Here is a 13,746-nt window from a genome sequence, read left to right on the forward strand (position 1 = left end):
GGTTAAATTTCTAAGTTCAAAAAACTAAAAGTCACTAGTTTTGGAAAAACCTTGCTTCACGTGTGAATTTGTTTCCATTCATATCATGATTTTATTATAATTAATTTGCTTTATTATGCTTTAAATAACCAAATATTTTGTTTATACAACTTGAAATTGGGTTGAAGTAGCATTTGTTAAGTATTTTTACACAAAAGTGTTTGATTGTGAGGCATTAAAAAGCACAAAATGCAGCGGGTCCACCAGACCCACAAACACTGGCTGTGTAACAATAATATGAACACCACACAAGGGTTAAAGGAATTTGGGATGATTGATGGAGGAATAGGGAAGAGAGATGAGAAGGGTGAGTTGAATAGATATACGCGTTGAGAGGTACTAAGGAGACAGGAATGAAGATGAGAAAATGAGAGAATGGGATGGATGAAAGGGTTAGTGACAAGGAATGGATGATGATAGGGATTTAGAGGTAAATATGTGGAAAAATGGAGGGATGGGGTATGAGAGGAATAAAGAAAGTAGAAAAGATAGATAAAGAAGTATGAATTGAATTGAATAGGAATTGAATAGTTGAGTAAGAGAAAAATGAATGAAGAGGGGAAGGGTTGAACCCGTGAGCTTCATAAAAAATAGAGCATTGGGTGTTGAGGCATGCATGTATTTTCTAATTTTGTGGAAAAATTGCTCAAAGTCAACCTTTATGGTTAAGAAATAGACTGTATACAGTTTTATTTAAAAACAGACTACTTATTAAGTTAATTAATTTCAACTTATCTTCCCAGGGATCTGCAGAATTAAAGCAGCTTAAAGTTAAACAGTAGGAATCAAATTGGAAGAGGAAGACATCTTCAACCAGAAGTAAACCTCACACAGGAGTGAAAGGTGGAGTGAAAATGTGTTACTAATTAGCTACTTTGGTCCCTCCCTCGGCTGCAGTGATTGAGAATAGCCCCACTGGTTACCATGGAGCCCAGCAGCAATACATTTCTGTCAGTGGGCTTTGACTCTCTGAAGGGAATAAAAAAAAAAAAAAAAACACCCTCACCCTGATGCAGGGATGGGGCGTTCCCCCACTTCTTAGGAGAGTGCTTGTTGCCTCATGTATATTTCTGAGTGCGTGTGTTTGAAAGATTTGACAGTTTTTCTAGCTTCCCCAGGAGCAGACCTCAATTTCTATTTATGCCTCACTCTGTCTACTGACCTTGCTTCAAATTTCTTGAACAAACATAGACACAAACATTTAAGAGCAAATATTTTTGGCCCAAAGGAAAGCTACATCTTTATCCTCTTGCTGCTGACATTAAGGGTCTCTAAAGTGAATCATCCACCTCCATCTTCAAAACCTAACTTGGGCAAAAACAAAAGCAGTTTTCATGTGATGATTTCATTTGTTTATTTTAATAAAAGCAAATCATAAGCAAACAGCACCCTATGTAAAATAACACATTTTTTTGGTTCAGTTTCAGTGGTGACATCAGACATGATCATGCCAGACCTGAAAGTTATCAATTTCAGCACCATCAGCCAGCTGCCGTAGGTAGAAAAGGTTTTACTATGCAACAGTAACTGTAATCCTCTGAAAACTATTGATAATATGAGACAGATATCCTTCAAACCAGCTTTTTCTTAAGTATAACTTAATAAGCTTTCATGATTTAGTAGATTATAAAATTCTCCAGCTTTTGTATAAAGCCAATAAGAAAATATTGCCAGTGAGGGTCTTTTTGAAAAAATAAGTTTTCAAAAAGACAAAGTCACTATGACCTGAAAGGAACAGATATATTAAAAAAACAGGTTCAAAACCAAAATCATGGAACGGACCGTCACAGTAAAAGGAATTAATTTGTGGAATGTACTCCACAAAGAAATTAAAGAGTCAAGAACGATGATGGCATTAAAAAACAAAAAAAAAAAAAAAAAAAAAAAAGTTAATGGAAATGATGGGGAAATATTTATGATGGTGTTACGTTTTGAATATTTTTGAATACTGTAAAATGTAATTACAGCAAATGTGAATAATTGAGGAAAGATTAATGTATATACTGTAAAAATTATTAAGTAACAGAATTGATTTAGCGTTGTTGTAAAATTAATTAAAGGGGAGATATCATAAGATTGCTCTTCTCTCTGCTCCTTTTCATTCAAAATGGATTGATTTGGATTGTGTAAATTGTTAGTATGAATTTAAAACTTACTTTAAATAAATAAAGTGAAATTGAAAAAAAGTAAAGCCTTGCTATAAAGCCTTGTTTTTGTTGAGGAAAATAAATATCTTAGTTGGGGGTGCTGAGGAATGCAGGTGTTGACTGTCTCTCCCTGTTGCTGGGTAGAATAACACATGAGTTTTATGGCAGAGGGTAGGTCAGGGAAGAAGAGTTCCTTTGTTCGAACAGCTCATCCCTCCTCCTGAAGAGATGGGAGGGGAGACACTCTTTTAAAGATGTGTTCAAATTTGTGAAAATTCAGACAGAATCTTTGCATCGCCATGAAACAGGATGTCAGCTTGTAGTGAATACTACAGAATGGTAATGTAAAACTTTGTCTCCATTCGGAATTCCTAATGAATTAAATATGCATATTCCAATGTTTACCTCTGATCAATGCTTTTCTCGTCCATCCGTCTTCTTCCGCTTATCCGGGGTCGGGTCGCGGGGGTAGCAGCTTCAGTAGGGAGGCCCAGACGTCCCTCTCTCCAGCCACTTGGGCCAGCTCCTCAGGAGGAATCCCAAGGCGTTCCCAGGCCAACCGGGAGACATAGTCCCTCCAGCGTGTCCTGGGTCTTCCCCTGGGTCTCCTCCCGGTGGGGCGTGCCTGGAACACCTCACCAGGGAGGCGTCCAGGAGGCATCCTGACCAGATGCCCGAGCCACCTCAACTGGCTCCTCTCGACGTGGAGGAGCAGCGGCTCTACTCTGAGTCCTCCCCGGATGACTGAGCTCCTCACCCTATCTCTAAGGGAGAGCCCAGACACACTACGGAGAAAACTCATTTCAGCCGCTTGTATCCGCGATCTCGTTCTTTCGGTCACGACCCAAAGCTCGTGACCATAGATGAGGGTAGGAACGTAGATCGACCGGTAAATCGAGAGCTTCGCCTTTTGGCTCAGCTCTTTCTTCACCACAACGGATCGGTACAGTGCCCGCTTCACAGCCGACGCTGCACCAATCCGCCTGTCGATCTCCCGCTCCATCTTCCCCTCATTTGTGAACAAGACCCCAAGATACTTGAACTCCTCCACTAGGGGTAGCACATCCTCCCCAACCCGGAGAAGGCACTCTACCCTTTTCCGGTTCAAGACCATGGTCTCCGATTTGGAGGCACTGATTTTCATCCCGGCCGCTTCGCACTCGGCTGCGAACCGCTCCAGTGAGAGCAGTAGATCACGCCCTGATGAAGCCAATAGGACCACGTCATCCACGAATAGCAGAGACGCATGATAAAATATAAATAAAAGACAACAAAAATATAAAGTACAAAGAATAAAAATAGTTCCAAGATTTAGCCACCTTAACTCCAGACTGACAAACTGGTGATTTTAGGGCTGAGATATGGCGCTATCTCTGGAATTTGGGACTTCCGAAAGAAGCGTAGTGATAGGAAACGGTAAGTGAAGAAAAGAGATTTAAAAGATAAAATATAATAAATTGAATTGAAAAGGGATCCCAGCCTAACAGGATTTGTTATATTGCCAGGTATTTTTCATCAGGTCATAACATATATTTTACAGACATGTCCTTTGCCCAGAACACCATCCTAACTCAGTATGTTTTTAAGGTAAGTATAGATAAATTGTAAACTGCCAGAAAATGTATTTTTCCTGGGCTGTGTTAATTACGCAGGAACATCTAGTATTTACTCTGGTCACGAACATAGCATCCTCACAAAGTCAGGCTCCAGTTGTCTTTGCACTCTCCTTATATTAATTTTACGCAACCTTTGAGGGATTTCAGGAAGATAACAGGTATGATAAACTTCAGTAATATTTTGATTTGGATTCAGGCTAAGGGGGAGTGTTTTTTCCTACTTCACCCAAGATTATCCTTTGAAGTTCTATCAACTCCCTTTGACAAATTTCTTCTTTCCTTTTGATGTTTTTGTAACAAAACAAGTTTTGTTTTCAAAAGGGAGAAAGGGAATAGTGTTAATGTATATACTGTTGTAAAAATATATAAGCATTTATATGATGATAATGTATTTTAAAGTTATACAGATATTAACCTTTAACTCAGGTAACCTGGATGAGGAGTTTTCTCTTCAGTGGTGGTACCAGATGCAGGACCCCACAGGAGATATATGACAGTGTTTAGATAACGAAAAAAAAAAAAAACTTCCCTATGGCTCTAAATGTTTGTTTAGTTGACTCCAAAAGAACAGGCTGGGGCTATAAATTACATTTAACGGCCAAGTGTCAGAAGACACATCTCTGTTGCAGACTGAAAGGCTCCAGAAAGGGGGATTACAGGAGTGCTAGAGGGGTTAAAAAGACATGTTTTGGGTACAGACCCACAGTTTTAACAGTACATATAAGTAAATGTTAGATAAAATAGAAAAAAATAGATAAAATAGAAAAACAGAGGCTAACAGAGGGTTACTTAATGAAGATTTAAGCTAGTTCTATTAAAGGCCCTGTTAAAAGTAGTAGTTTAAAGATGGTTGTTGTGTCATGCATGATAGTTAAGGATCGGAAGCCGCATATATTGTGTCGGAGTTAACTGGATCAGGATTTGTAACAAGTTGATAAAAGAATAGTATGGGGGTTCAGGTTGTGTTGGAAAAACAGTGCATGTCAAATGACCCTAAAGGGTGGATGCAGGAATTTTTGACATGAGGATGGTATCTATTGTAGGTTAACAAAGAGAGGAATTCATTGTTGGAGAACTAAAAAGGTGGTGTAAAATGACCGGATGGATGTTTGCGTTTCCTCTAGGATTAAAACAGGGACTTTTTTCGCAGCACACGGGGTAGGCCATCTGGGGTTGAGTAGAGGTTACAGAGTTTAGTAGAGTGGTGACATACAGTGTGCTGAGAGGTTTTGTGTGAAGTGGTGCGATGCATGGTCAATTTTGAATGCAAAGAAGATGCTGACATTCTTACAGGAAAAATGTACCTTGATTTCAAAACAGAATTAACTAATTTTTGATTCCACAGACACGGGGGTCCCCACCAGAGGTCTAAAGTATTTGTGTGTGCGTGTGTGGATTCTTTTGCAGGACGACCAGAGGCCTGTGAAAGGAGAAGCATAGAGAAACTGTGATAAAGTGTCTCATTAAATATTACATTTCTAAAATAGGTTTCCCGATAGGATGAAGATGGACAATGGAAGGTAGTAAGGATTAATGGGAATCAAAAGAAAAAAAAACAATTGGCTAACAATCTGTGCTCAGACTAAATTGACATGGGGTAAAGCTTTGATGTTTGTTTCTTGTTGAAGCGTTCATTTAATTTCATTACAGGATACATTCCATATGACTGAAAGGAGTTTTTCGGGTTGCGACGTCAACCTCCCGGGTTTACAGGTAGCACATTCAAATTTGACATCTAAAGATTGTCGTGTAAGTTTCAGATTGTATTGGAGACATGAACCAGGAGATTCCAGGAATGCGAAGGAGGGTGCACCGACCTCCAGACATCCACTAAGTGCACGCTAAGGTCATCGAAAGACAGATATGGGGGCCAAGGATCAGGAGGCTCATCAGACTGTGGAGCCGTGCATACCAGCTACAGAGAGGGTTCAAAGAAACATCACTGGAGCAGCTTCGGGTCAGGCTCCCTGACTGGAAGGGTTTTCAACTGCCACCCACCCGTGCCATCCGGCAGCGGGGCAGCTCGAAGCGCAGATGCCACTCTCGGATGAGGCAGCAAGATTTTTATTTTGTTTTCGTTATTTATTTTTAATAAAATCATTAACATACAGCTGTGTGGAGATCGCGGTTGGGACAAATGACTCTATAACCCATTATTTTTAAGGGCGAGAAGAAGACATCATGACAACGATTGAATGCATTGTGTAAAAAAAGAGAATTTTTTAATCACGGCATTTGTCTTATAAGTTCCATATTCCTAAGATGTTAAATACTAGTACTGCTAGGATCTGGGTTATGCATTGCATGATAATTTGGTCTTTATTCTGTGGTTTGATCGGAGTGTAGTACTTTCACAGGTTATATTAATTTCTAAATAGGCATCTTGTTAATCTAGTTTAAGACTCCTGGAGTCATATTTAGCTCATATAACAGTTTCTTGGTAGTTGCAAAGTTATCATAGGCTAACACCTACCGGATAAAGGTGCTTACTTTTATTGGTTCTAGTATGTTTAAGATTTAGATAGGTTCAGTAGCTTTTTAGTTATAAGTTGGGTTATCTTACTTTTAAAGGGAAACATTCAAACTTCATTTAGTTTCAAAATAGGTATAGTATTTCATTTGGGTTGTGGTTTCACAAGTTGCTTACAGAGGGACAGTGGATTATAACGCACCATCTTATCATTTATACTTTGTTTGAGGGTCCCAAGACATAAAATTAGTCTATCCTAGTTATTGGTTTGATCTGTAGGATCAAAACAGAGGGAATTGTTGAGGAAAATAAATATCTTAGTTGGGGGTGCTGAGGAATGCAGAGGTGTTAACTGTCTCTCCCTGTTGCTGGGTAGAATAACACAGTTTTCCAAGGTTTACCTCTGATCAATGCTTTTCTCATTTATTGTAAAATCTTTGATTATACAATAATCAAAATAAGATTATTTGCCAATTGAATAAGATTTTTGTACTTAAAATAGGAACAATTCATCTTCATCATCTTATTTCAAGTGCAGGATATCTAATTATCTTATTTTATGGGTAGAAATTCTCATTCCATTGACAAATAGTTTTATTTAGCTGCTCAAATCAAGGAAAAGTAAACAAAATTTAAGGGAATTTTGCTTACTTTTAGTTCCCTTTTTGCAGTGTAGAGGCACTTACAGGTTGGGCAGAGAAATAAGCAGGGAAAGTTAAATGGTTTATTTAGAAGGGTTTACTTAATGCATTTTCCCTGTTTTTAAAAACATATGGAGCTTACAGGATAGCTCCCACTAGCTTCTTCGAAACCATGCATTGCTGATGTAAACCGATTTTTAGCAACCGTCGCTACAGCGACCCCTAGCTTCCCAGAGATATGATCGCATTAATAAAATGGAGTGTTCTTAAGTTTAATGATTTTTACTAAGGAAATCCATCCATCCATCTTCTAACGCGCCTATCTCCAGCTGTCTCCAGCTCCAGCGGGGTACAACCTGGACAGGTCGCCAGTCCATCGCAGGGCAACAGAGACAAACAGGACAAACAACCATTCTCGCACACACTTACACCTAAGGAGGCCAGTTAACCTTTTTTGGACTGTGGGAGGAAGCCGGAGTACCAGGAGAAAACCCACGCATGCACAGGGAGAAAATGCAAACTCCATACACAAAGACCCAGGGCAAGGGTAGGACTCGAACCCAGGACCCTGTTACTGCATGGCAACAGTGCTACCCACTGCTCAACTGTGCAGCCACTGAGAAAATCATCATGAATGGGTTGAAACACATACCAAATTTCTTTCTGAATTAGTTAAGATAATTTAACCTCATTCCATGTTTTTTAAGACGAACTTTGGTTCTTTAACTTTAATCTGCAGTGAACCAGGATTCACTGAATTATTCTGATGATGGTGATCAACCATTTTATTTTGTCTTTTGTTTCATTTGTATATACATAGTTCCTTAGCTTCTTTTTATCTTAATTTTGCTTAGTAGTTTTATTTAAGTTTCACTAGCCTAGTAGTGAGGATTTGTTGATAGAAATATAGTGTTAATTCACTGTGATGTTCTCTGGATGTTCATTTTATTTTTGATAATAAATTCTTGAAGTTGAAGAGAAGTTGTCACTCCTTTATTCTATATGTGTGCAGAGTTTGCTTTTAACAGAACACCAGTGCTGAAATCATTCTTTTCAACTGTTGTCCCAATATCAGCCCTTGGGCTGATATTTACTGGACAATACCTAACAGACAGAGTTATTTATTAAACATTAAATAACTTTAAACAGTGTGTAATAGCACAACACACCACACACCTCACCACTGTCTCAATGCCCTTTGACATGTCCTGTATCACTCCCATGTACATCTCTTTTCTACGTGTTTTAAGGCCTTCCTTTTGACATTTTAAATAAAATGTCTATCATGGCTCAACGATCAATTGAATAAATACAGGGCTAATACAAAGTTAGGAAATCTGATTTTTTTTTTAAATAAAAGGGTGTGATTGTATAGGGTTTGAATGTAGTGGGCGACTTTAAAAACCAGTCTAACAAATTTGTTTTTAATTTCAGTAACATTTTTACTTGGCTAACCTACTGTGCTTCATCAGTAAAGAGAAAAATGAACAAATTCCCCTTACCTATCATTATATCTCAACAGAGCTGAGACATTAATAAGGAATAAAGGATAGTAAATAAAAAAAAGAGATGCCAAAAATTACCCTACCAAATCACAGATTCAAGTTTGTTGAAAATATGAATATTACCAAGACTACGGTAGAGACTGTTAGCTGGAGAGGAGTGATTAACTCAGACGTCACAGTCGAGCCACAAACAAACATTTTCCTCCAATCGCTGAAGCCTACAGTATCCCTCATTCCACTCATTGGAAGTCACGTTTTCTCCAACAATAGAAACCCCATGTAATCTCATATTAATAATCTTTCAACGTATTAGTGGAGGATTAGCACATGACTGATTTATGCAGGAAGATGTAGCAGAGGAAAGTGGGAGTTATTTGCAGAACGAGTTGTTACAAGCAGACCCTTCATTTCCTGAGCTTCTTGCAGATGCCTGATGTGACTGGGGTCTGGGAAATTTGAAGAACAAATCCCTACTGTGATGAACAGCTGTTCTTGAAAGAGATAATTCAGAATTTCTGAGGTGAGGTTCTTTTTTAAAGGTTAGAAGAGTTTACATCTTGCTTGAAACAGAAAACTCTCTTAGAATCTAACTGTCTTGTACAAAGAAGATGATATTAGGTCTCTGCAAGCATCTCATTTTTTTATTTGCTTTTTGAAAAAAAGGCCAAATATCAGGAAAGGAATTATGGACCTTCACAAGTTTGGTTTATCCTTTGGTAAAAATTTCCACATGCCTACAGGTGCCACATTCTCTGTTCAAAGTTACATGCACTAAAAAAAAATACTAGTATAATGTTTTATTTAAATATGTATTTTAACAGAAAGCTCCCCTTGATATTAAAAAGCTTTTATTCAAGGGAGTCCTGGCCAAGAAAGGCTGCAGCAGAACAATTCAGTTACATGGTTACACACAAACAAAAACCCCATAAGAATATGAATTACGGATAAAATAATAAGAAAAAACATGGGATAAAGTCCTGAACCTTTGGGGCAAGTTCGCCAGCATTCAAGTCTGCATGCTGCATGCATTAATTAGCTGCACTATTGATCTGAACGCCATATATGCACTGGGATAATGAGTGCATGGAGCTGTGTTGCTCCACAGCAGCCATTGACTTGCCAACAGCACGACTTTCACCAACAAAGACACACATATCGACCAGTGTGTGTCGGCCTGGTGGTGTCCAGGACACTGACCCCCTGTTGGCATCGCTGGAAGTCAATACCTGTCAACTGGGAAACAGTAGGCCCTCATGACAGTGGATCAGATATTCATTTGATCAAACAGATAAAAACAGAACTTTGTACAACGAGGTATTCCTGACTGAGAATTCTTAGACATTAAATGCTGTAAACTGTTGAAAGTCCAGGCTTAGTTTCTTAAGGGCCACTGAAAACGTTGTACAAAACCTCACTGCAGGTAGCTCAAATGAGAACCATTGAGTTATTGACCATGTTCCAGTCGTGGTGTGATTGCACACAGAGAAAGAACAGACTGCAATAACATGGGATCCATAATCCATAGCTGTATGGAAGCTCAACTGTAAAGACAACTAGGAGACGGCTGCGTGATGTCATCGCTCACCGGACGGGTTTGGTTCCTTCATCCCAACTCTGGTCGATTTCATTTTTCAATCATCTGGGATCTAACAAGAATCTTTCAGTACATCTTGAACACCCTACTTTCCCTGCAGTCACTGTGGTAAGCATTACGTAACAGTGGCTCAGACAGGAAGGACCCAAAGGCATGACACCGACTGGTAGCAACGTCACACTGGTAGCCAGTACAGCTAGGCAATCCAAACATCTATAAGGCAAATTGTTTTGGCAAAAATCCCACATAGTTTGTTCTCAGGATTAAAGCACAAAATCAGAGAGAGTCAAAAAAAGAAACAAACCAAAAACAGCTGATGCACCTGGTCTTCAAGGCCCAGGGTCATGTATGTTTTACCTGCATTCCTGCTCAAAGACACCTTGACTAAAATTGCTGACTTATCTCCTCAAACTTCCACCAGTTCTGCAAAAGGCTGCTAATGACCAGCTCATTTGACACAATTGTGTTCAAGCAGGGAAACAATGCAGGTTACTGCTGGTAAAGCACCCAGATTACCCACTCAGGATCCAAAAGAGATATTTGGAGGGAGAAACATAATTAACATGCTTAACAGGAACCCCCCCCCCCCCTTTACTCCCAGAAAGAATGAAGATCAGGACTTTGACTGGTCCATTCCAACAAATGAAAATTATATGTTCCAACCTGATCCATTGCAGCTCTGGTTGCACATACAGGTCTTTTGGAACCTCTTCCAGGTTTTCTTCCAGGACGTTGGTTACACCTGAAGGATACTGATCGCACTAGATTTTATTTAGGAATATCAGCATAAAGGGGACTATGAATGCCACATATGCATTTTATAAAAAACACATCATTTATCTTTTGCTTTACTTCATTTACCAACAACGTACACCATGGTTAGCCTCTCTGACACGGCAAAGTGTGAAAGAGACCTGTGAGGCACTGCATGTCAATCAAAGCGTTGCCTCGTCGGTTCGCCTCCATGCACATACCATTGCTGCCGCCACCATGTTACTCCACAAACCACTCTTCTTTTCACGAGCCACGAGCGTCCATTCCAGGCTACAGGCTTACATCCCGGAAGCAGAGAGCCAGAGAGGAGACTGTTGACAAGCATCTGAAACAATGTTGGTCCAACAAGTGAGACGAGGCTCCCGTGTGAATTCAAGGGGATTATCTCTGTTAATGTATGCTAATTGATGCACACTGAGTAATGAGAGCCTTGTGTTGTTGTGCGACTGAGGCTTGCTTCACATACACACAAACACAAATCTCCTAGCTCCCACAGCCTTTCCCTGTTGCACCAATGAAGCCTGTTGCTGGCTTGTGGAAATGCACTCCTCTCTTATAAGAAGCACACATGCATGTTTAAAGGCCGGGGAACACAGCGTACTCCATGGGAACCCTAAAGTCCAGCCACTGCCAAATCTCTCTCATCACAAAAAGCTCACATTGATTTGAACCCTTCTGGCTCAAATTCCTGCCTCATTATGTTTCAGTTTTTCAGAAATTTCACCCTGTGTGGTGACCAGTTTGACTGTGTCTTTAAAGTCACGTTATCGTGAATTTTTTCTGTAGAAAACTACTTGGCTATCCTATCGAATAAGAAGCAAGAGAAAGATGTTCCTACAAGCCATGTCCCGGTAACAGTAAGCATGGGGAAGAATGGGCCATGGTCTGATGAAACTAAAACTTTTGGCCTCCATGTCAAACCTAAAACATTAGGTGTGCTGAGGACTAATACTACAAATTATCCTGAGATTATCATCCCCACAGGAAAATATGCTAGTGGCAGCATTATGCTTTCCTCCAGCAGGGACAGAGAAACTGGTTAGTTATGTTAAATGGACTGAACTTACATAGCACTTTTCCAGTAATACTGACCAGTCAAAACACTTTACACTAGAGCAACATTCACCCAATTACTCCCACTATCACGCACACATTCGTACACCAATACGCAGCATGGTAGGCAACTTGGGGTTATGTGCCTTGATAGGGGGAAGCTGGAATCAAACCCACAACCTTCCAATTGTAAGACAACTACTCAACCCATATCAAGCCACAGTCGACCCACAGTTCAGAGTTGCTGTAAATATATGTGGAGCTTAATCCAGGGCCATCCTGGAAAGAGAACTCCTCCATGCGTGGTTCTCAAACTGTGGTACCTGGGCTGCATTTAGTGGAACTAGGTAAAAACAAACAGTTTCAGTAGTTTGCTCCACTCCTAACTTTTAGCAGGTAGGTGTTACATGGGCATATGCCATGATTCAAATCACCCCACAGCATCACAACGAGCTCAAGATCTTGGTCCAGGACTTTCCATTTCTTAGTTTTTGGACAGTCCTTGGTGGATTTACTGGTCTGTTTGCAGAAAGCATACCATAACTAGGACATTTCACTTCTATGTATTTTTTCCTGGAATGATTTAATTGGTTTATGTCAAACATGTCCAAATAAATCTGTTTTATACTGTGTTTAACTGTCCAACCGACATTATATCAGAAGTCAAAGCTTTTTTTCAACATTCGCTTTGGAAAACCTAGACATTTGTGTTTATCTTAGAAAGGAAACGTTTTAGAGTATACATTTCAAGGTGAGCCTCCTTCTGATTGTATAGGCAAGCACTTTCATATCAGGACCATGTAACAAAAGGCTGCTGCCATTACTTTAATGAGATTTTAGGAGTTTTGGAAGCTTCTTTAAGCATCTTGTGGTCAGCTGTTGGAGTAAACATCCTTGGATGGCCGGACCCTGACGTGCTGGCAGGTCTTTTCAAGTCCTCCAATTGTAGACTATTTTCCACACAGCTGTATGGCTGATTTTATACTGTTTGGAGACCTCTTTAAATCCTTTACCAGATTCATAAAGTTAAAGAAATTTCTCTTTGAATGCTTCAGGAAGCTCTTTTGGTCTTATCATACTGTTCACACCTCAAACACTAGAGCAAAATCAAACAAAATTTCTGATGTTTAATCGAGGCAAACCTCCATAATGCTGAATAATGAATGATGTTCTCATCATGTACCCCTGATGTGATACACTGGTGTAGAAAGTTAGCTAGTTTAGGTTGGAATAAATGTGGACTCGATAACAAAAACACGTACACTTAAATTCTTTATTTACTTATTTAAATCTATTTATTTTGTGTTAGTGACATAGCTAACAGTGATTACGGTAATTGTGGTGAAATGTGTAAAGCTCTAGCTAAATCCTTTTTGATACATTTTTCGAAACAACTTAATAGTTTGTAAGCTGACATTTTCAAGTACCTGTATACCAAATAACACCAAAAGGATTTGACACATAAACCCATGCTTTTGAACATGAGCGAAAACCATGCTACAAAAAAATGCTACAAAAGGAAGGTTGCACGAAACACTTTTTTTCTCACTTTTCAAAAGTATAAAGTATTAAGGATTAAGACAATTCAAAGCAAAGAAAGTGTTAATATTTTTTAAACGCATTTCTATACTTAGCTTGTTTTTTACGCCTTTTTGTGTCATGTTGCATTGACCTCTAGCAATACTTTTAATGATGAATTCATATATATTTCTACAGTCAAAACTGATGCACACTGAGTAATGAGTAATGCACACTCATTACACTGAGTGTACTTAAAATTAATTAATGTTATTTGGACACAACATAAATTACAAAATAAAAAGTTATTATTGCATCTGTTCTCTCATACAATATGCCTGACTTGATTTTTCAGCATTGCCATTCCATTTTGGGTTTATGTGGTGTTT

The 13,746-nt window shown here is 39.2% G+C and overlaps 1 long non-coding RNA gene across 1 annotated transcript; it reads left to right on the forward strand.

Annotated features, from left to right (window-relative positions):
- Positions 1 to 300: 300 nt before the first annotated feature.
- Positions 301 to 5,912, forward strand: LOC118560869. Its single transcript, XR_004929651.1, has 2 exons — positions 301 to 2,525; positions 5,563 to 5,912. It is a non-coding gene; the product is annotated as an uncharacterized LOC118560869 (long non-coding RNA).
- Positions 5,913 to 13,746: the final 7,834 nt, after the last annotated feature.

This window comes from Fundulus heteroclitus, unplaced genomic scaffold, assembly GCF_011125445.2.
Source record: "Fundulus heteroclitus isolate FHET01 unplaced genomic scaffold, MU-UCD_Fhet_4.1 scaffold_50, whole genome shotgun sequence".
NCBI classification, from domain to species: Eukaryota; Metazoa; Chordata; class Actinopteri; order Cyprinodontiformes; family Fundulidae; genus Fundulus; species Fundulus heteroclitus.